Genomic DNA, 20,634 nt, shown 5'->3' with positions numbered 1-20,634 from the left:
ATATCTCAAGTCTTAAATAGTAACTATGTCCTCATATAACTATATATAACTATGTAATAAAGTTACTTTGGATCCATTCATACGGATTCTTCGTTCTGACCTTCTGTTTTGTGTTTTGCTGATGTTATATCCAAACACATTAAAGCCATTGTTTACCCCAAATCTATGAATTCCAAACTAAGCTAGCCCTAGGGCACAAATCAATGAAAATGATAACATTTCTCTTGTAGGCGATAACATTTAGATAATATCTTGATGGTGTGTGACTAATTCATTATGGCTGTAAGGTTTTTAAGGTCCTTCTATTTGGTAAATTTCAGTATTATGTCTGCTATGAAATTCCTTTATATTTGCTGTAATATTATCATTAATGTTGAACATTAGAATCGTCCTTTATTGAACTTATAAACATTAAATTTTTGGCGAAACTCAAATTTTGCTGGGTTTTTTGTGGCACGTAAATTTTGGACTTGGATTGTTAGTTTGTTGATAGCTAGATTTGTTATATGGGTGTCAAAGAAATTTAAAAATATTAAAAATACATTTTCCAGTATGCCTTCGAAACCGATTAATATCTGCTGAATATTTTTCAGCAGATATTAATATATTTTTCGATTTTAATTTCCGCGGAAAGTTGTTTGGTATACGATGCGATAAATATCTAATTTATCTTAACACTATGATGAATACACACAAAAATATCCAGGTAGTTCAGATGTGATTTTTAACATCTATAGGTTTTTATCATAATTGACAAAGCCTAAATATATTACGCCAAAAATGGGTAATGTAAGAATTATAAATTACAGAGGTGTGATGTTATTTCAAACATATTACGACCTACAAATAAATATTTTTACAATATTATTTTTAATATCTTAAATGCTTAAATTTCTTTTATTTTCAAACGCTCATTTTACATTTTTGGAATCCTACTTGATAAAATTGCTGATTTCATCATTCTAAGTGACAAAATGATTTGTTTTTATTGACTGTTATTAATATTAAAAAAGCTAATCGCCAAAATTTTAAGACAAAGAAAGAAGAAAAGTTATTTAATATTTATTGCATCGTATTATAGACAGCTTTTCGCGTATATTAAAATGAAAAATCATAAGATAAATTCCAGTTTAGTCATTCCTGAGAGGCAGAAGGCTCAGGCCAACTAAACTTATAATGATATTCTAATTTTATATTATTATTCCTGAAAAATTTACTATATTACGATACGTTACATGATTTTCAGTATGGCTCAGAACTGGTTCTAATCCAGCGGATAATAATCAGTTTCTATTCCAAACTGGAAACATGTTTAAAAACTTTGAATACAAGTATGATGTCCTACATGCCCTACATGGTAAATACAAACCTAATAATCAGCACTGAATACCGACAAATGAAGTAATAGTCATATATTTAATTTTCATCAGGATATCCCCAAAAACTGCTAATTATTACAGCTGTTTAAAAACTCTCTACTATTTATTTGTAAAACTACTCTACAGTTAGAAATACGTTAATCTACGTTAATTTTAGGTTATGTTAAAGAAGCATTATCTCCTATGGTCTACTATCAAATATTAATGTATGATTTTTTGTGATTATTTCCATGGCCAATAAGATTGAACACCTACTCTAAATTTCCTCTGTGGATTATTTGTTTAATTGTTCTTGTAATTTAGAAATATGTTTATCAATTATGAGGTTCGCTATTTGTTGATATTGCTGTCCTGTACGAACATTCTCTTTCATTAATATTATTACACCTTATATTGTAATGCCCTCTAGGTACAGATATAAGTAAACTTTCATTCAACTTAATTAAGGTTTATTGCATATGCTACTTTCATTATTATCAAATAATCCTTATATAAAAGTAACAGGATCTGTGTCGGTCTGTAATCTGTATGTACCAAAAGATCTCTGTAACCGCCTAATTAATATGGTTCTCCTTTACATTGTGGCTTCTCATAGGTCCTGGGAAGGATTATAACTATTTCGGGGGAGGGTACCACCTGCTTCCAAAGAGGATTCGCCCCTAGGAAAAATGATCTCAACCCCTTAACAAAAAAATACATTTTTATACTACATACTATCTTCAAAATCTTTCCCTTAATGCAAAAAGTTATTGTTTGTCATAGTTACATATTTCATTTTATATTACCTTTAACAAAAATAATAGAATAGATTAGTTTATTCAAAAAAAGATTTATTTTACAAAAGTTAAACAAAAACTTCAAATAAATAATTCTGTTATCATTTCTATTATAAACAATCTAAAAATTAGCAAAATAAGTAATAAATAGATTACATTATTTTTATGAAACCTAAAGGGGGTTTTAGAATCTTTTAACTAAACAATGAATTTGAATCCTAACATAATAATATGTTTTATCAAAACTGAAAAAAAAACGCAAAAGCTATAAAGGGTTTTAATAATAGGTAATAAATTAGTATAAATCTAAAATCATACAATTTGAATTGCTAGATGTGTTTTAGTAAGTTTAGACATCTATCCTTTAATTTTAAGTGAAAACACGTGAAAATTGTATTTTTTACATACATGAGTTACTTTTTATAAACTTCAAATAATAAAAAAAAGTAGACAAAGTAAGTATTTACAATTTGGAATAATATTGAACAATAGAGATGTGTATCCAAATGGTTAGAAATTTGTCAAACAACCCAATATTTTGATAGGGAGTATAGGGATGGAAGATTTCTCCAAAAGTAATTTTCAGATTTTCCGTTGATTTTCAGATAATATTATTGATTTCTGTATGCTTAATAACTTAATTTATGGGTAAATGCAAAGATCTTGATCAATCCATACTTAATCAGAGTTTGCAGACTATTTTTTTTTAATGATAATGCCCAGAAAAAGAACTACATTTCTTAAATAGCTTGAATGTAAATTGTAAATAAACCACATACAAGCTTTAAGAAAAAGAGAACAATTTTTAATGCTGGTAAAGATATCCCTCGCATCCCTAAAAAGTAAAGACCAATCTGTCCAAGCCAACACTTTAGTTTTGTTTATCTAATCTCAAATCTTTATTATTACTAGTCTATGCTATGGCTGGCCCTAAAGTGAAAAATTGACAATGTGTTACAGCAAAGTTAATCAGTAAAACAGGCCTGGTATTTACTGTTAATTTGTTAAATTATATTGGCTATAGGAATGAATATTAGTGAATGGAATACTTGAATAGAAAATACAACATTACATTGTTACTTCACCCTCCATGAAAAAACCACCCTCATACAAGAGTTAAATTACTCGTGACTATAACCTGTAACTTATTATCCACTAGCGGCTTCGCCCTTAGCCTCTAGGGGCTTTGCCCCAAGAGGTAATTAAAAAAAAAAATTAAGTACCCCCACTAAGGTAACCCCACTACTTTCTGTTAAAAAAAAATAAATTAAGTACCCCCACTAAGGTGCCCCCACTACTTTCTATTTAAAAAAAAATATATAAAAAAAAAATGGGGGAGGATTTTTTTGTTTTTGGGGGGGTTGGGGGTGTCCTAGCCCAGGGGCGTCCAAGCTTTTTATTTTGGGAGGGGTAAAATTTTTTTAAGGGGGGGGTAAATCGTTTTTGGGGGGGTAAAATGGCGCGCGAAGCGCGCCGCAAATTTTTTTTACCCCCCCCAAAATTTTTACCCCGGGGGTAAAATTTGCTTGGGGGGGGGGTAATTACCCCCCCTGAAACCTGTTGGCAGGGGTAAATTTAGTTTACCCCCCCCAAAATTTACCCCCGGGGTAAAATTTTTGGGAGGGGTAATTTAAATTTTATTAAATATATAGTAAGAAAAATGCGCGCGAAGCGCGCAAAAATTTTTTTTATTAGAGATTTTTTATTTTGGGGGGGGTATTTACCCCCCCAAAATTGTTTGGGGGGGTAAATACCCTCTCCTAAATGGTTGGGGGTGCCTACGGCACCCCCAGGGTAGGGGTAAATTTTAAATGGGGGGAGTAAAATGAAAAAAATTTTGGGGGTGCCTACGGCACCCCCAAAATCGTTTGGGGGGGGTAATCGCCCCATTACCCCCCCCCTTGGACGCCTATGTCCCAGCCCCCAAGAAAATAGCCTAAAACCACCACAGGACCAGTAGGTATATACCCTGAAGAGTAGAATCCGATCGGTTAGGTGGTTACCGAGATCTTAAGGGACAGACGGACAGACATCAAGCTACTTTGTATTATAGATAAGGCGACTAGTTCGATTCTGAACCCAGATTTTGTCATACTTGAGATATTTTCTAATGCTGATATGTAGGGTACGTGACATTAACAATACTATCAATAAGAGAATGTCTTGATCCTCAAACCTATCAAAGTATTACAAAGAATAGTTAATACTTTGCGACAAATGTTTTTCAGTTAAATAATTAGTGCCAAATTTTTAAATCTCAACTTTAACCATATAAAATAATTAGTTCAGTAAACATTTGGTTGGCTGTTACTTTACCTTCTAATATTCACTTTAAAACAAGGATGACAACATCCATAAAAGCGAAGCACTGAAACGATAGGACAAACGGACATTAACACTTGTATAGTGTCTGAATTTAATAATCAGAACATAAAAGTATAAGAATGGAAGCAAAATTGTGAGTATATTTGTTGAAAAACTACTTGATACAGGATAATGTTTATGGACATACTTACATTTTTAGGACTTGATTATAGAGTTGCTTCGCTTATAACATTGTTCTTTGTTGTCCCAGGAATCAATATACCAAAAATCAGATCAAACGGATAATTAGATCACTTAAAAATTTGTTGTTAAAAAAGTAGAAAAATCGACATGTTTAAAATGGACGTACAGACATTCTGGTAATGATTATAGAGTTGCTACGCTTTCTAAATCGTACCCAACTACTACAGGATCCATCATGCAAAATTTGAAATCGATAGGACAATTCTAACATGCCTAAATTAACGAATAAAAGCTATCTATCTCGGACGGACGGACGTACGGACGGATGTACAGACGGACGTACGGACGGACGGACGGACCGACCCTAATTATAGAAAAGCTTCAGTTTGATGTTAATAAAGGTACATAAGCTTTTCAAATTTTCTGTCTGTTGTTCTTTAAAGACATATTTTTGATGAGTCTATGATATTTACTCTCCCCCAAACAAACCTTTATTTTGATAGCCTGATATCTAGTTGCCGAATGTGTACGCAGTTTCCTGGGTGTTTCCTCATCCTCGCTCAATATTTACTACTAGCTACAAATCTTCAAACTTCCCTTAAAAAAATCAAAATTTGAATGTGTAAACGATTTATACAATATACATTATAAATTTGAATTTTTTAAATTTTGATTTTTTTTTTTTGAAGTTTGAAGCTTTTTTAGCTAGTAGTAAATATTGAGCTAGGATGAGGAAACACCCAGGAAACTGCGTACACATTCGGCAACTAGATATCAGGCTATCTTTATTTTATCTTATTTTAAAATATTTATTCTATCAGTTGTTCAATGAGATGTCAAATAGACCAAAGTGTTTCTAAAGAATAGATTTTAAAATTATATTTATGCTATTTGCTTTTGGAAATTCTTTTGAAAATTATATAATTATTCAATGATTTATTTTTGTGATTATTAGAACGATTAGGTACAATGTTATTACTTTAATTTGTCCATATTAAGCATCATACATGTTCAAACTTAAAACACTGTTGTTCTATATTTGTTAATATTCCAAATAAGTGATTTGCGATTTAATGTTTTCATTCATCTTTACCTAAAATTTACATCGAATATAAACATGAGTCATTGCAAAAAGAGCCAAATAATTTTATCATAATTTTATTTTATAATATTGGCTATTATTTTATATTGTTTTTATAAAATTTGGTATGAACACCAATTTTACTTGTTTTCATATAACATTTTTCCAAATCTATATTACATGTTATATTTATATTGGATATTAATCTAGGCTATTTTTAGTGTTGTAACCAGGGCTCGTCAGCCGCCTGTAAGCCCAAGGGAAATCATTTTTTACAATTTATAAAGTCGACTGGAAGTCTAAACCTTACTCAAATATGGCAATCCTTCTTTTCAAAACAAATTTTAAATGACCCAAACGGATTTATATTTTGGTCTTTGTCGGCTGACGCGCGGCTGACAAGCCCTGCAATACACTGAGTTCTAAATCGCAAAATAAAACGCAAAGATTCCTTGCAGTAAGATAAAGAATGAAGATTTAAAACATTTAATTTACAGAATAAATAACAAGAATAGTTATTTCTCGCATCGTATTATAAACGACTTTCCGCGGATATAGAATGTACAATTATGATATTAAAACTAGTTTTTTTAGCCCCGAGGTGACGAAGTCACCGGCTAAAAAAAACTAGTATTAATCTTATGATTGTACATTTCTATATTCGTAGAAAGCTGGATATAATACGATGCTAGACATAGTTTTTTCGTACGGATGAGAACCGGTTCCTATCCACCAGATTCGAATGAAAACGAGAAAATTATATTCATGCTTTTTGTAAAAACTTTCTTTTGAAAATTCTTTTGAAAATTGTATAATTATTCGAACTGATTATTAGAACGATTGGGTACAGTGTTATAAGGGAAGCATCTCTAAAAAAAGTCTTTAATTTGTCCATATTGATCATCAAACATGTTCAAAGTTTTCAATGTTTAAAACACTGTCGTTCTATATTTGTTAATGCTGGTTATTCCGACTAATAAATTGTTGATTTGAGTTTTATTGATATTTTCAGTGTTCTTTATCTGATACTAGCGTATGCGCCCCTAGCATCTAGGGACTCTATATTCGAAGGGATATGGAAAGGCAGAAAAATAGCTTAAAACAATACCCAGGCTTATTTTAAAAAAGAATAACCTAAAACCATCTCAGGGCCTATAAGAAGCTTTCCTCTAAAGAAGTACCATATCGGTTCAGTGGTGAGCGAGATCTTTCGCAACAAACAAAAAAAGCTTAGTACTTATATTATAGGATTTATTTCAAAGATAAACATGGCTGGTGCCTTTAATAATTGCAAAAATGGCAAAATGTGCTGTGTTATAATTTTATTTTATAATATTCGCTATTATTTTACATTGGTTTTTAAGATTTGGTATAAACGCTAATTTTACTTGTTTTCATATAACATTTTTTCAAATCTATATTACATGTTATATTTATATTGGATATTAATCTAGGATATTTTTAGTGTTGTAACCAGGGCTCGTCAGCCGCCTGTAAGCCCAAGGGAGATCATTTTTTTACAATTTAAAGACAACTGGTTTCTGTCAGAATAAATCATTTCAACAACAACAAACCTTACTCAAATATGGCAATCCTTCTTTTTAAAACAAATTTTAAATAACCCAAACGGATTTATATTTGGGTCTTTGTCGGCTGACTCGCGGCTGCCAAGCCCTGCAATACACTGAGTTCTATATCGCAAAATAAAACGCAAAGATTCCTTGCAGTAAGATAAAGAATGAAGATTTAAAACATTAAATTTACAGAATAAATAACAAGAAATTAGATTTTTAATTGTTTTTCTGATGTACAAAATTGACTTTGTCTATACGCTTATCTTTGTTATGAAAATAATCATTTTAAAACAAATATCAAAGCATTGCTTTCATAATGTTTCCATCCTTGTTATTAAGAACTAGATATTAAGTAATGACACAAAATATGTCTTATCAAACCAAAATAATATCACAATATTTGAAATAACTTAAATTCCTTTGTTAACCTTAATTAAAATCTGAAAAGAATTAAAATTTTGAATGAAAAAATTTGAAAATATTTGGTCATTTTATTTTAGCCCATAGTATACTTTAAATCTTATTCGAGAGCTACAACAAAACAACATAAACAAGTTACAATTTTAGCAACCAAAAATAAAAAAAAAACAAGATAACAGTAAAAGGTCATTAAAAACTTGAATATTCGATTAATGGAAATAAGCTTGTTATTCTTCAAACAAAAAATGACTTTATTCTGTCATTCCTTTTGTTGTACTTAAATTATTAGTAAATTCAAAAATTTGGCAGGATTTACTGTCTCTATTAACTTTAAGAGATACCATCTAATGATTTAAGCTCAATTTAGAGTAAAAAGTAATATAATGAGTTGTAAGGGCTTAGATTAAAAAACATGATTCTAATATGCATAAAATGGCAATGAGAACAATCCGTAATTCTCCAAAGACACCTTGCCATATGAAAAAATGTTTAATTGAGTTGACTTTCCACTGTTTCACTCGGACACCCTCCATTCATAGTAATTTGACCAAAATATACCAATTTAGCCTCAACATAAGACCACAATAAAAGTCGGGGCAAGGTCAATTACCAGATTTGTCAGTTTTCAAACATTTTTTTTGTTTCATATTAATATGTGGCATCTATAAAGTTTGGGGATAAATGACAAATTCACAGACCAAGCCATTTCTGTTGCATGTCTTAATCTACAAATAAATTTGTCTCTTTTCTGTTATTAAAAGTAGTTATTCAGTAATTTTCAATTTCAGGCATTCCAAAGATCTTACAATAACATAAAAAGTAAAAAAAAAATATAGGACTTATTCTGTGTAAAAGCTTTACACTAATATTTAGTCATTCTTCTTTTAATATAAAAAACATATATTTTAAGACTGTTCTTAATTTGAAACTACAATATCTTGGCTTAAGACTTTAAAACCTGGAAATTAGCCCAAATTTGTGAAATTCCACACAAAATCTAACACTTACACACACATACACAGACAAAAACACACACTCAATCTTAGCAAAATAAACCAATCAAAAAACAAAGTTACATTAAAGTCTCTTTCATTTAAATAAAAATACTTATACTCAATTTATCTCAGAATCGAACAGAATCATTAATCCTGCACAAAAACAATCTTTGAAAATAGTTTTTTTAAGGATAGATCAACAATAATGAAAAATTTATTTGATTTTTTGCTTCAGATTTTTGATGAAGGTTATTCCTAGGCATAATTAAAGTATATGAGAAAACGAATTGGGAAATTAAATGAATCAGTCTATGTTGTTTAACTGAATTGTTGCAATATAACTAATAACACGTGCTTCTTAAAATTAATTTATTTAGAGTTTCCACATTTTATAACGTAAATTTGGTAACATATATCATGAGCCATTTTGGAAATCTTTTGCAATCAATGCTCAGGATTGAAAAAATCTTTTAGAAGATAAGACTATCGCCTCCAATAGGATTGAAACTAACACAAAGCTTTCTTTAAAATAATAGATCCATAAATCTGGTAAACCTACTGGATATAGTATACAAGTATAAAGCTTCTTTATGGTATAGGATAGGTCAGGTTATATCTTATTAAGAAAAGGTTAGGTTATCAAAGTCTCTACAAGCATCTTCCTTAGGGACTTAAGGATTGGGCTTGTTTTTTCTAATATTAAGATTTTATCTGTTTCACAGAAATACCAATTTATTTAGCAGGCAATCATTTATATAAGACGTCAAGTGATTCTAACTAATTTTATTACATCAGATACTTCAGTTTTGAAATTACATTTTCATACAATAAAAGCCATCCAAATATGGGCTAAAGCGCCGGAAAACACAATTTAATCGGGTATTAGTTATTAATCGCATCGTACCATAGACAGCTTTCCGTTGATAATTCCATGAAAAATTGTATGTTAAAACCAGTTTTGTTAGCCCCGAGTTTACAGATGCAGAAGGTGTAAATTGTTAAATCCCCCCAATTAAACATCTACAGTTAAATAAACCATTGAAGTATAGGGTTCATGTATTTAGGGCTCAGCTTTCAACCTTAACCCCTACAAACCCTGTGGGGATTCTATTAAACTGTTTTTAACCTATTTTTAAAACATATATCAAAAATATACTATGACACCAGTAGAATTAAACTGCAGAGCCTAAATTTGAATTAAGTCCCCAATAAACTTTTTTGAGGGGATTTAAAAATTAATTTTACTGTTGCTGTGGTCTTTTTTGATCAAAGCAAAAGGTCTTTTTTTATTTGGGTAAAATTCGTAGCTTTTAGAGTGTTTTGCTTCATATATATAGTATTCTGGTATAGAGTAAAATTAGGCCTTTTGATTTCATCTAAATTAATTCATTAAAAACTTAATTCTTTACAATATATCAATGAATTAACTTTATCGTGCTTGTTTTCCATCACTTATTTAAAACACAAAAAAATTGGCTGTAAATGGTTAAATAGTGAAAGATGACAACAAACGTTTACGCAATACAACAAATTTTTTTGGTCACATACACAAATATGATAAAATATAAGATTATTCAAACTTATTTTTTTAAATATTTTTAAAAAGCATGTATCTTTTATGTGTATAGTTTTCATTCTTTTCATTTTAATTAAATAAAAATTATTTAACTACTTAGGAAATAAGTCACTTTATGAAAACACTCTTTTTAGTAGCGAAGCTACTCTATAATTCACAATGTCCGTCCGTCTGTCCGTCTGTCCGTCCGTCCGTCCGTCTGTCCGTCCGTCCGTCTGTCCGTCCGTAATTAATGAATTGGGGGAAACGTGATTTTTCTCGGCTCCTATAAAAGATAGAAGGCTGAAATTTTTTGACAACATTCCCATCATTAAGGAGCAAAATTAACTATAAAACATCAACGGCGATCGGACTGCTTTTTAGCAGGTTTTAGGCTATTTTTTATATTTTCCAAATTTTCCCCATATCTTTGGTGTTTATGGTCCGATTTTCAAAAAAATTTCAGTTGAAGATATCAAAATTAAATTTCCCGTCATTTGAAGAAAACAACAATGACGGTCAGACTGCCTTTTTGCAGGTTTTTGGCTATTTTAATATTTTTCACATTTTCCCCATATCTTTGGTGTTTATGGTCCGATTTTCAAAATTTTTTCAGTTAAAGATATCAAAATTAAGTTTCCTGTCGTTTGAAGAAAACAACAATGGCAGTCAGACTGCGTTTTTGCAGGTTTTGGGCTATTTTTCATATTTTTCACATTTTTACCCATATCTTTGGTGTTTATGGTCTAATTTTCAAAAATTTTTCAGTCAAAGATATTAAAATTAAATTTCTGGCGTTTTAAGAAAAGGAACAATGGCGGCCAAACTGACTTTTAGCAGGTTTTTGGCTATTTTTATATGTTTGACATATTTCCCCATATCTTTGGTATTTTTGGTCCAATTTTAAAACTTTTTTGCATTAACAGTTTCAACATATTTTTTCCATTGTTATGTGCATCTAGTATGTAATTTACTTTAACCGTCTTCATCATACAAAATATAACAAGGTTTCGTGTTTATTTTCTCCAACAAATATATTCTTGATTTCAATAAATACACTTTAAATCTACTTCTACGTATTTCCATCCACAATTTTTGTGCTTCGCTACTTATGGATGTTGTCATCCTTGTTTGAATTGTAAAAAACTGAAATGAAACGAGACTTCTAATTGGTTCAGACTTCAGAATAATATGTTTTATTTTAATGTTAAATTTCTTTTATATAAATTATTGTTTTAGAAAAAAATTATTTGCATCGAACAGAGTAGAGTTTTTATTATTGTATTGATATAATCTGAATCACATCAAATTGTTCTGTAAGAAACAATTTAACCCCAAACTAAAAAATGCTTTTGCTTCCATCAAAATGATCACAGCAACATATAAAATTGATTTTTAAATCCCCCCAAAAAAGTTTATTGGGGACTTAATTCAAATTTGGGCTCTGCAGTCTGATTCTACTGGTGTCATAGTATATTTTTGATATATGATAAAAAAATAGGTTAAAAACAGTTTAAACTATTTTTACCAAATAAATACCTTAAGTATGTATACCTACAACGTCTTGAAATAATTAAAATCAGTATTTTGTTTAGATAGGTTTGGGGTAATTAAAAGTCATAAATTACTCGTAATTGTCTACTTATCTCTAACTATTTAGTATGATAACAAAATCTTAGATCTAATATTACACCGTTACATTCTTTTTATCAGGGCTCGGCACCCGCGCGTCAGCCGCGACTAGGCTACAAATTTAAACCCATTTGAATGCTTTATTGAAAAGAGAGATTGCCATATTTCTTATACACCGCTAGTGAATGCATGTGAATTTTCTCATTTTCGTTTTTATTGTAAGACACTGCGCTTCTTTTAGATCAATTTATTTTTGTTATTATTTTTAGATTATTAAGGTAAATAGGTTAAATTATTAATTAGGCAAAGACTTTAATTCCCTATCTTTGCAGATAATTGTTGTTGTTATAATTAGCCTACAATGTGCTTGTTTTGATTGTAAGTGACCCATAAACTATAAAATTGAAAAATGGTGACCCCTAAAATGGTGGGTCCACGTATTACGTGCATGACAAATATCTCGAGTTTTTTCCGTCTTAATTTCTTACGACTTTTATACAGTTTTGTATTGTGGGAGGCGTAGTTAGACAAATTAGTTGGGGGGAAAGTACAAAGTTTATACTGAGTTAACACTTTAAGGACAATAGGGATGAAAAGTAGAAAATGTTATTTATGAAATAAAAAAATTATATTTGAATGTTGTATATTAAATAATGTATATCATAAATTAATTTTGAAATGGTTTATAGAAAAGTAAAATCTTTAAAGGTTTAAATATAGATGTAACAAACAATATGATTCAAACGGCAGATTTAAAAAACTTTCAAAATTTCAACAATTGGACATGAGGGAAGTAAAAGACTTGAAATCTGATTTCTTTTAAAGCTGAGTAATAATTATTTAACGCATCGTATTATAGACAGCTTTCCTCGGATATTAAAAATGAAAAATTATCAGATTAAAGCCCTGGAGGCCCTCCACAGTGCAGTGGTGAGGTAAAGTTTAGTAGCCCCGCTGAGTTAGGGCCCCCTGCACGGGTAAGGTTAGGTTAAACAAGGTAAGGGCTCTCCTCCACAGGGATTAGTTTAGGTAAAATTAAGTAGCTCCACAGGGTTAGGGCCTCCTCCAGAGATTGAGTTACGTTTAGTTAGGTTAGTTTAGATGAAATTGAGTAGCCCCATAGGGTCAGGGCCTCCCACAGGGTTTAGATTAGGTTAAACAAGGTTAAATTAAATTAGGTTAGGTTATATTGAGTTGTCCCGCTGAAATAGGGCCCTCCACATGGGTTGGGTTAGGTTAGGTTAGGCTATGTTAAGTTAGTTTAGGTAATGTTAAGTACCCTTGAAGGGTTAGCACATCCATAGGGGTTAGGTTATGATAGATTAAGTCAGATTAGGTTAGGCTAAGCTAGGCTAGGTTATGTTAGGTAATATTGAGTAGACCCGTTATGTTAGGGGTTAGGATAGAGTTAGGTAGGGTAGGTTTAGTAAGATAATCTTGGGTAACCCTGCAGGGTTAGAGCTGCCTCCAGGAGTCAGGCTATTTTAGATTCAATTAGGTAAGGTTAGGCTAGTTTAATTAATATTGAGTATCCCAAAAGGGTTAGGGTCCCCTGCATTGGTTAGTTTAGGTTAAGTTAGGTTTATTTAGATAGGAATAGATAATATAGAGTAGCTTCGCAGGATTAGGGCTCCCTGCAGGGTTTAGGTAAGGTTAGGTAAGGTCAGATAATATTGAGTAGCCTAATGGGTTTGAAACCTCCGCAGGGGTTAGATTCACTTTGGCTCAGTAAAATTAGGTTAGGTTAGGTTTAGTTATGTTAGTTATAACAGAAACCCTCCAGGATTTACCCCCCTTCCCAGGGGTTAGGTTAGGTTAGGTTGAGTTAGATTAGTTTAGGAAATATTAAATAATCCTGACAGGGTTAAGGCCCTCCAGAGAGGTTAGGAACGGTTAATATTATTGGATATAAATTTGTGCATATACAGTAAATTATAATAACATTATGATTTTATGAAAACATTCATAAACAACATCTATAAATACAAAGATCTGAAGTGGTAGGTCAAACGCACATCAACATTTGTAGAGTGTAAAACTGCTTAAATATAGGATACTGTTTAAGGACATACTTACATTTTTAGGACTTAATTATAGAGAAGCTTCGGCTAAAACACTGTACAATGTTGTCTTAGGAATCATTATTTCAATTATCGCCAACTATCGCAAAAAAAAATTTAAAATCAACATGTTTGAAATGGACATACAGAAATTCTAGTAACATTTACTTAACAGATGCTATGCTTCCTAAATCGTATTTGACTTATATAGGAATCAACATACAAAATTATTTAATTGATAAGAAAAAATGTCTAAATTAACAAAAAGAGCTAACCGTCACGGCCGGACAGACAGACTGACCGATCGACCATAATTATAGAGAAGCTTCACTTTAAAAATTTCCGAATTCATTATTTTCAATTTATTTGTAATTTAGAGTGTTTGCGGTGTTCTTTGCTCAACTAGTCCCTTTGAGGAAACCATAATTTTTCCATAAAAATTTAGCCATCTTTATTATATAGCAGTTAAAATCTTTAGATTTTTCAAATACCAATTCTTACAGACGAACACATTAAAATTTTGAGTTATAGAGTAGTTCTTCTACTAAAAAAATCATTTGGTACAACTAATTTGTCTTAACTAAAGCATTTGTTTAAAGTCAAAAATATATAACAACATTCATTTTGTATGTTTACTCACTGAGAACTATCGCCAAAATTTCAAAGAATTTAATTAAACGAAAAAATCTAAAAATTATTATTGATTAATATAATCTCGAACGGTTGTTATTAAATTATCTTTTAAAATTAAATTTCTTTTTTCTTTTAAAAAATCAATACAACAATGTACCTAATAACATTGTGTACTATTATCAATTTGAATGTAGAATAATAGAGGCGTTTCAAGGGGGGCGTACCAAAAAGTGGTTAATTCACCACCATTAATTAAACAGTTTTGAGAATAAAAATATAAAAAATATTGATTTTTTATACATGTATCATATTTTTTCTCTGATTATCTTTCATTTCAACAGTAACGGGTGACTTTAGCTTAGGCGTCAATTTATTCGCAGAATATAAAATGTGTTCACTTTAAAGTAAAACGAGGATGACAACATCCATAAAATCAAAGCTCTAAAATCAGAAGGAAGAACAGTCAAACAATAAATTACGAACATTAATTTCCAAGTCTAAACAAAATTGTACATACATTTTTTGTAAAATTGCATAAATATAGGAATCAGTAAAAGGACATACTTTCATATTTAGGATTTGATTATAGAGATGCCTTGCTTATAATACTTTAACTTATTTTCATAGGAATCATTATTCCAAAAACCAGATAAAAAGGATAAACAGCATCTTTTAATGGAGTTACTGACTTTCTGATAGATAATATAGAGTTGCTACGCTTTCTTATTCGTACAAAACTGTTCTAAATTGTGCCTAACTGTCATAGGAATCATTATGAAAAATTCGAAATTGATATGACAATTCTAAAATGTCGATTTTAATTATTATTTCATACAAAAAATGTTGTCAAAAAAGTTACAAATCAGCATGTTTTAACCCTTAACAGTCGGGCCCCTTGCCGCACCTTAATCAGTCGGGGGGGGGGGGGGGGCGTCCCCTGTGTTATGATGAATTTCCGACCTTAAGTAAGTCAAAGTCAATTTTTGCTTCCTTCACCCTTTTATTTAACAACCTTTGTTTTTAGGTCCTTTTTTACTTAAAAATTTTAAACGGCTGTAATTTTTTTATTTTTGAAGCTAGAAGAAATTTTTTTTGCAGAAAATGTTTATTTTTATGTAAATTTTATATTTGAAATATCAAAACATAAATTTCAGCGGCAGCAGCTATATTTGGCAGCTGCCAGCCGCCGCAGTCGGCGGTCGGCGGGAAAACGGCGGCGGATCTTTATGAAATTTTAATACATTATGTAGACATGTAAGAAAAGCTTAAGTTTAAAGTTTGAAGTCTCTAAGTCAAAAATTGCGGCCACAGGAGCCTTTTAAAGATTTCTGGAGACCTGGAGGATCAGGACCTGCAGGATCATACCTGGAACCTGAAATTGACTTGAACACCTGTATTTAATATGAGGATGTACTACTAAAGGATATTTTAGTATTTTGGTAAGATAAAATGCTTTGTTTAATTAAAAAAATATTTTTGTTCTTTACCTGGATGACTCTGCCAGGTTTGCTGGCATCCTGTGCCCGCCAGGATGGAGATATTCAAAAAATTCCAACTCTCAGTTATGTGTCATACCCACACTTAAAAAGTCAAGCAGTATGGGCTCTTTATCTTTCACACGCAGAAAATGAGATAGAAAAAACCGGATGGGGGGGCGTTCAACGCCCCCCCCCCCTCTCCGACCGTTAAGGGTTAAATGAAGGTACAGACTTTCTTGGTAGAGTTGCTACACTTTCTAATTCGTATGGACGGACGTACGGGCGGGGGGACCGATCAATATTATAGAAAGGCTTTTTTAAAAATGTTTGCAGGAACAAATTGAGCTGAAAAATGAATCTTTTATTTGTTTGCAATTTACTCTATAATTTAAAATGTCTTTTAGTCCGTCTAAAAGAGTGTTTGTTTTATAAAGAATTTCTGTATTTCCTACCCTTTTACTTTAGTATCGAAGCTACTCTATAATTCAAAATGTCCGTATTTCGGTTGGAGACAAAGTGGGGGGAACGTGATTTTCTCGGCTCCTATGACAGATAGAAGGCTGAAACTTTTTGTCAACATTCCCAACACTAACGAGCATAATTAACTTTAACACATTCATAGCGGTCGGACTGCTTTTTAGCAGGTTTTAGGCTATATTTGTATTTTTCAAATTTTTCACCATAACTTTGGTGTTTATGGTCCGATTTTCAAATCTTTTTTAGTTATTGATATCTAAATTAAATCCAGCATATAATTTACTTTGGCCGTTGGTATGTCAATCATTATAGAAAATAAAATAAGGTTTTGTGTTTATTTTTTCCAGTGAATCTTTTCTTGATTTTAAAGATTACTCTTTCATTCTATTTGTATGTATTCTCATCCACGATTTTTGTGCCACGCTACTTATGGATGTTGTCATTCTTGTTAGGCCCTTTTTAAAGATTTTAAGCTGCTGTAGTTTTCTTTATTTTTGAGGGTAGAAGAGCAATTTTTCCAAAAAAAAGTTTATTTTGTATTAGAATTCTCAAAATATAAACTTCAGTGGTGTACTTGGAAGCTGTCTGCCACTGCAGTTAGCGGTTGGTGGGAAAATAGCGGCAGATTTTTATGACATTTTAATATGTCATGTTAACATGTTAGTTTAAGCTTGGAGTTTAAAAATAAAATTATCTTAGTCTAAAAGTGCTTTCATAGGAGCCATTTAAAGTTTTATGCAGGTCATACCCAAAACCTGAAAATGACTTTAAACCCTATATTTTAAATTGATATGGACTACTATAGGATCTTTTAATATATTGGTAATGTAAAAAGCTTTGTTTAAGTAAAAAAAAATATTTTTGTTCTTCACCTGCATGATCCTGCCTTGTTTGTTCGCATCCTGTAACCCCAAGGATGGAGATGTGGACTCTCACACATAAAATTAGATAGAAAACATCTGAGGAACTCTAGAACAATGGTTTCCTAATAGTTTATTTGTTTGTTTTATCAAGGTAACGACTTACGGTCGGAAATTTTTTAACAACCAGGGAATATGCACACAACCTTCTTGCTGTAATAGAGGATGATATAAAAGGTTAAAGGAAGCGTTCAATGCCCGTCCCCCTCCTCCCCACTCAAAAACGGAAGGGGTAAAGCTACCTACAACTGCCATTGTTTTCCAAAATGATTATATGAATGGTGTCAAGAAGTTTCAGGTGTCTATCTTGAATAGTAGCTGAGAAAATCACCTTTCCCCTACTCCATTTATGACAAAGTTAAGTATAGATGGACATTTTGGAAATAGAGTAGCTTCGCTACTAAAAAAAAGTGTCATGACATCCTAGAAGTAACTCGAATTTTTACATTAGTTTCATACGAAGTTGTCTGCGATGTCATCGCTAATTTTTAAAATCAAATTGATATTTTTGTTATACAAAATTAAATTTCTTGATAATTTTAATTGCTTTTTAATACAGAATGTATATATTCTAAATATAAATTAATTTTGTTTCTACTAAGGCGTTGCAAAATTTTAAGTTCGCCAAAATTGAGATATGCCAGAGAGCCGGACCCACCATTTTAGGATTCACCTGAAAAATGCCTTCCTATCAACCATTAGAGTTTACCTAGATTGTTAGCAATCTATCTAGTTTCTTTTTTCGGTGCTTTCACCTAAATCAATTGCTAGACCACCGAACTCTCCCCCCCCCCCCCCTCTTGATAATCCTATCCCTATTAGGTACTTTCCCCGCGGGGCACTTTCTACCTATTACTTCTCAATCAGTTGCTTGACAATGACCGCAAAAAAATGAAGAATGTCTATTAGAAGACATTTGGAACCTTCTGACAAAGATCTTGCACTGAAAGGGTTAGTTGTCTGTAGGGGATAGTAGTCATGCTATTAATGTCACGTTCCTGATATAACAAAATAAGTTTCTTCTTAATAAACATTTTTATCTTTATTCGAACCTTTGTTAAATGTGGCCTAGAGCTCTAAAGTTTGTCTAATGTTTCTCCCCTCCCTATATATTGTATATTGATGGATAGAATGCGCTTATCTGGTCATATTTATTGCTAACAATCCAACCAGTCATTCTTTCTATTATTAACAAGGATATACACACTGCCTATCTATCTTTCTATCTCTCTATTTCTATCTATTTTGTTCTATGTATAGCATGGTAAACAGAATAGGGGCAGTTCATGGTTATCACCTAAATAAATGCTCAATAATTTCTTTGTTGAATTATAGCATAACTAGCGGATGCTTCTCTAGTTTCTAGAGGTTCTATATTCAATGGGATATGGAAGAGAAGAAAAAAGCCTAAAACCAAACCCAGACTTATTTACAAAAAAAATAGCCTAAAAACATCTCAGGACCTAAAAGAAGCTTTACTGTAAAGGTGGACAATATCAGTTCAGCTTTTATCAAGATCCTTCACTACAGACAAAAAAAGCTTACTACTTAATAGGATATATATACATCCTGTATACAAAGATACCACACAGCATCTATGCAGTTTGTCTCTGCATTCAACAGACAATAGTACAGAAACACGCAAAAGACACATTTTCAATTAATGAGGCATAAATAATATTTTTACTTTATAAGTAGGCATTTGTTGTTTCTTTTCTAATTATGGACAAAATAAGTCACTTAAGTTAAGGGAAAAGGGGGAAAATAATCTTAATTTGGTAACCCTGGTTTATGTGGGTTGTGCGCGCATATAAGCTGTGGAATGCCGCACACATTAATCACGCCATTAATCATCAACTTAATCAATTCCACTGACTTACTGCTGCCCTCTCTCTTGTGTTTTCTATACACAAAATACTTGTAAAACAAGGTTGACAGCTTCCATGGTGGCTAAGTACAGTAATAAAAGCAAAATTCAAGAAAAGATGACATTAGATAGATATTACGCTAATGAATGGAAATACAGAGAGACAGACGAAATTCAGGCATGGAGTAGGTACTCGTCATTTTTAAAGGAAATCCAATATAGCATTATGGATAAACCGACTGCCAAAGTGAGGCACAGGATAAATACTCTAAATTTTGGGACAGGGGAATCTTCACAAAAAAATCAAACGACTTGAAAATTAATTTTACTAAAAACACCTAGCTAGTTAGACAGACGTTCATTTGTAAATTAAAAATTGCCTCGCTACTAAAAATATTTCAGGTGTCAAGATGAGTATCAGAATATAAAAGAATGTAATATTATTATGTTGTGGAGTGTATTAAGGGTGGCTAAATATGCAAAAGTCTATATTTGGTTATATTGCTTAATTTGGCTAAAAATAGGCTTAATTGTCCTAAATATTTAAGCTACTTTCTAAAAAAAAAAAACATATTGAATAACTTTAATTTTGAAACACTTACTTTCATAGGCGTCCATGGTGGGTGATTACCCCGTTCAAACTTTGTTAACAGTCACTTTACCCTCTTCAGAATTTTAAAAAATACATGAGATTACCCCCCTAATAACTAAGAAAACCCTCACTTTAATCACCTCAAAATAAAAAGCTTAGACGTCCCTGCTTACATTCATAAATAGTAAAACTTTATGAATTACAAAGAGTGTATGTACGAAATAAATATACCAGCAAACTAAGTAGACTTGAAAAAGAGCTTTGCTAAAAAAGCAAGGGATACAGTTATTTGATCACTCATAGTGCGAACATAGGAAGAATTGCTATACTGACCACCTGAAAATATTATAAATTTTAGAGAAGCTTCGCAACCTAAAACAGTTATTTCTCGCATCGTATTATAAACGGCTTTCCGCGGATATAGAATGTACAATTATGAGATTAAAACTAGTTTTTTTAGCCCCGAGGTGACGAAGTCACCGGCTAAAAAAACTAGTTTTAATCTTATGATTGTACATTTTTATATTCGTAGAAAGCTGGTTATAATACGATGCTAGACATAGTTTTTTCGTATGGATGAGAACCGGTTCCTAACCACCGGATTCGAGTGAATACGAGAAATTATATTAAAACAGTTGGAAAATAAATATAGCATCCTTCACAAAATGTGGAGAGAAAAAACAGTAT

Source organism: Acartia tonsa, chromosome 2 (assembly GCF_053477335.1).
Source record: "Acartia tonsa isolate MP-2025a chromosome 2, ASM5347733v1, whole genome shotgun sequence".
Classification (NCBI taxonomy): domain Eukaryota; kingdom Metazoa; phylum Arthropoda; class Copepoda; order Calanoida; family Acartiidae; genus Acartia; species Acartia tonsa.
The sequence above is the reverse complement of the archived record's forward strand: the minus strand, read 5'-3'. Positions refer to the sequence as shown.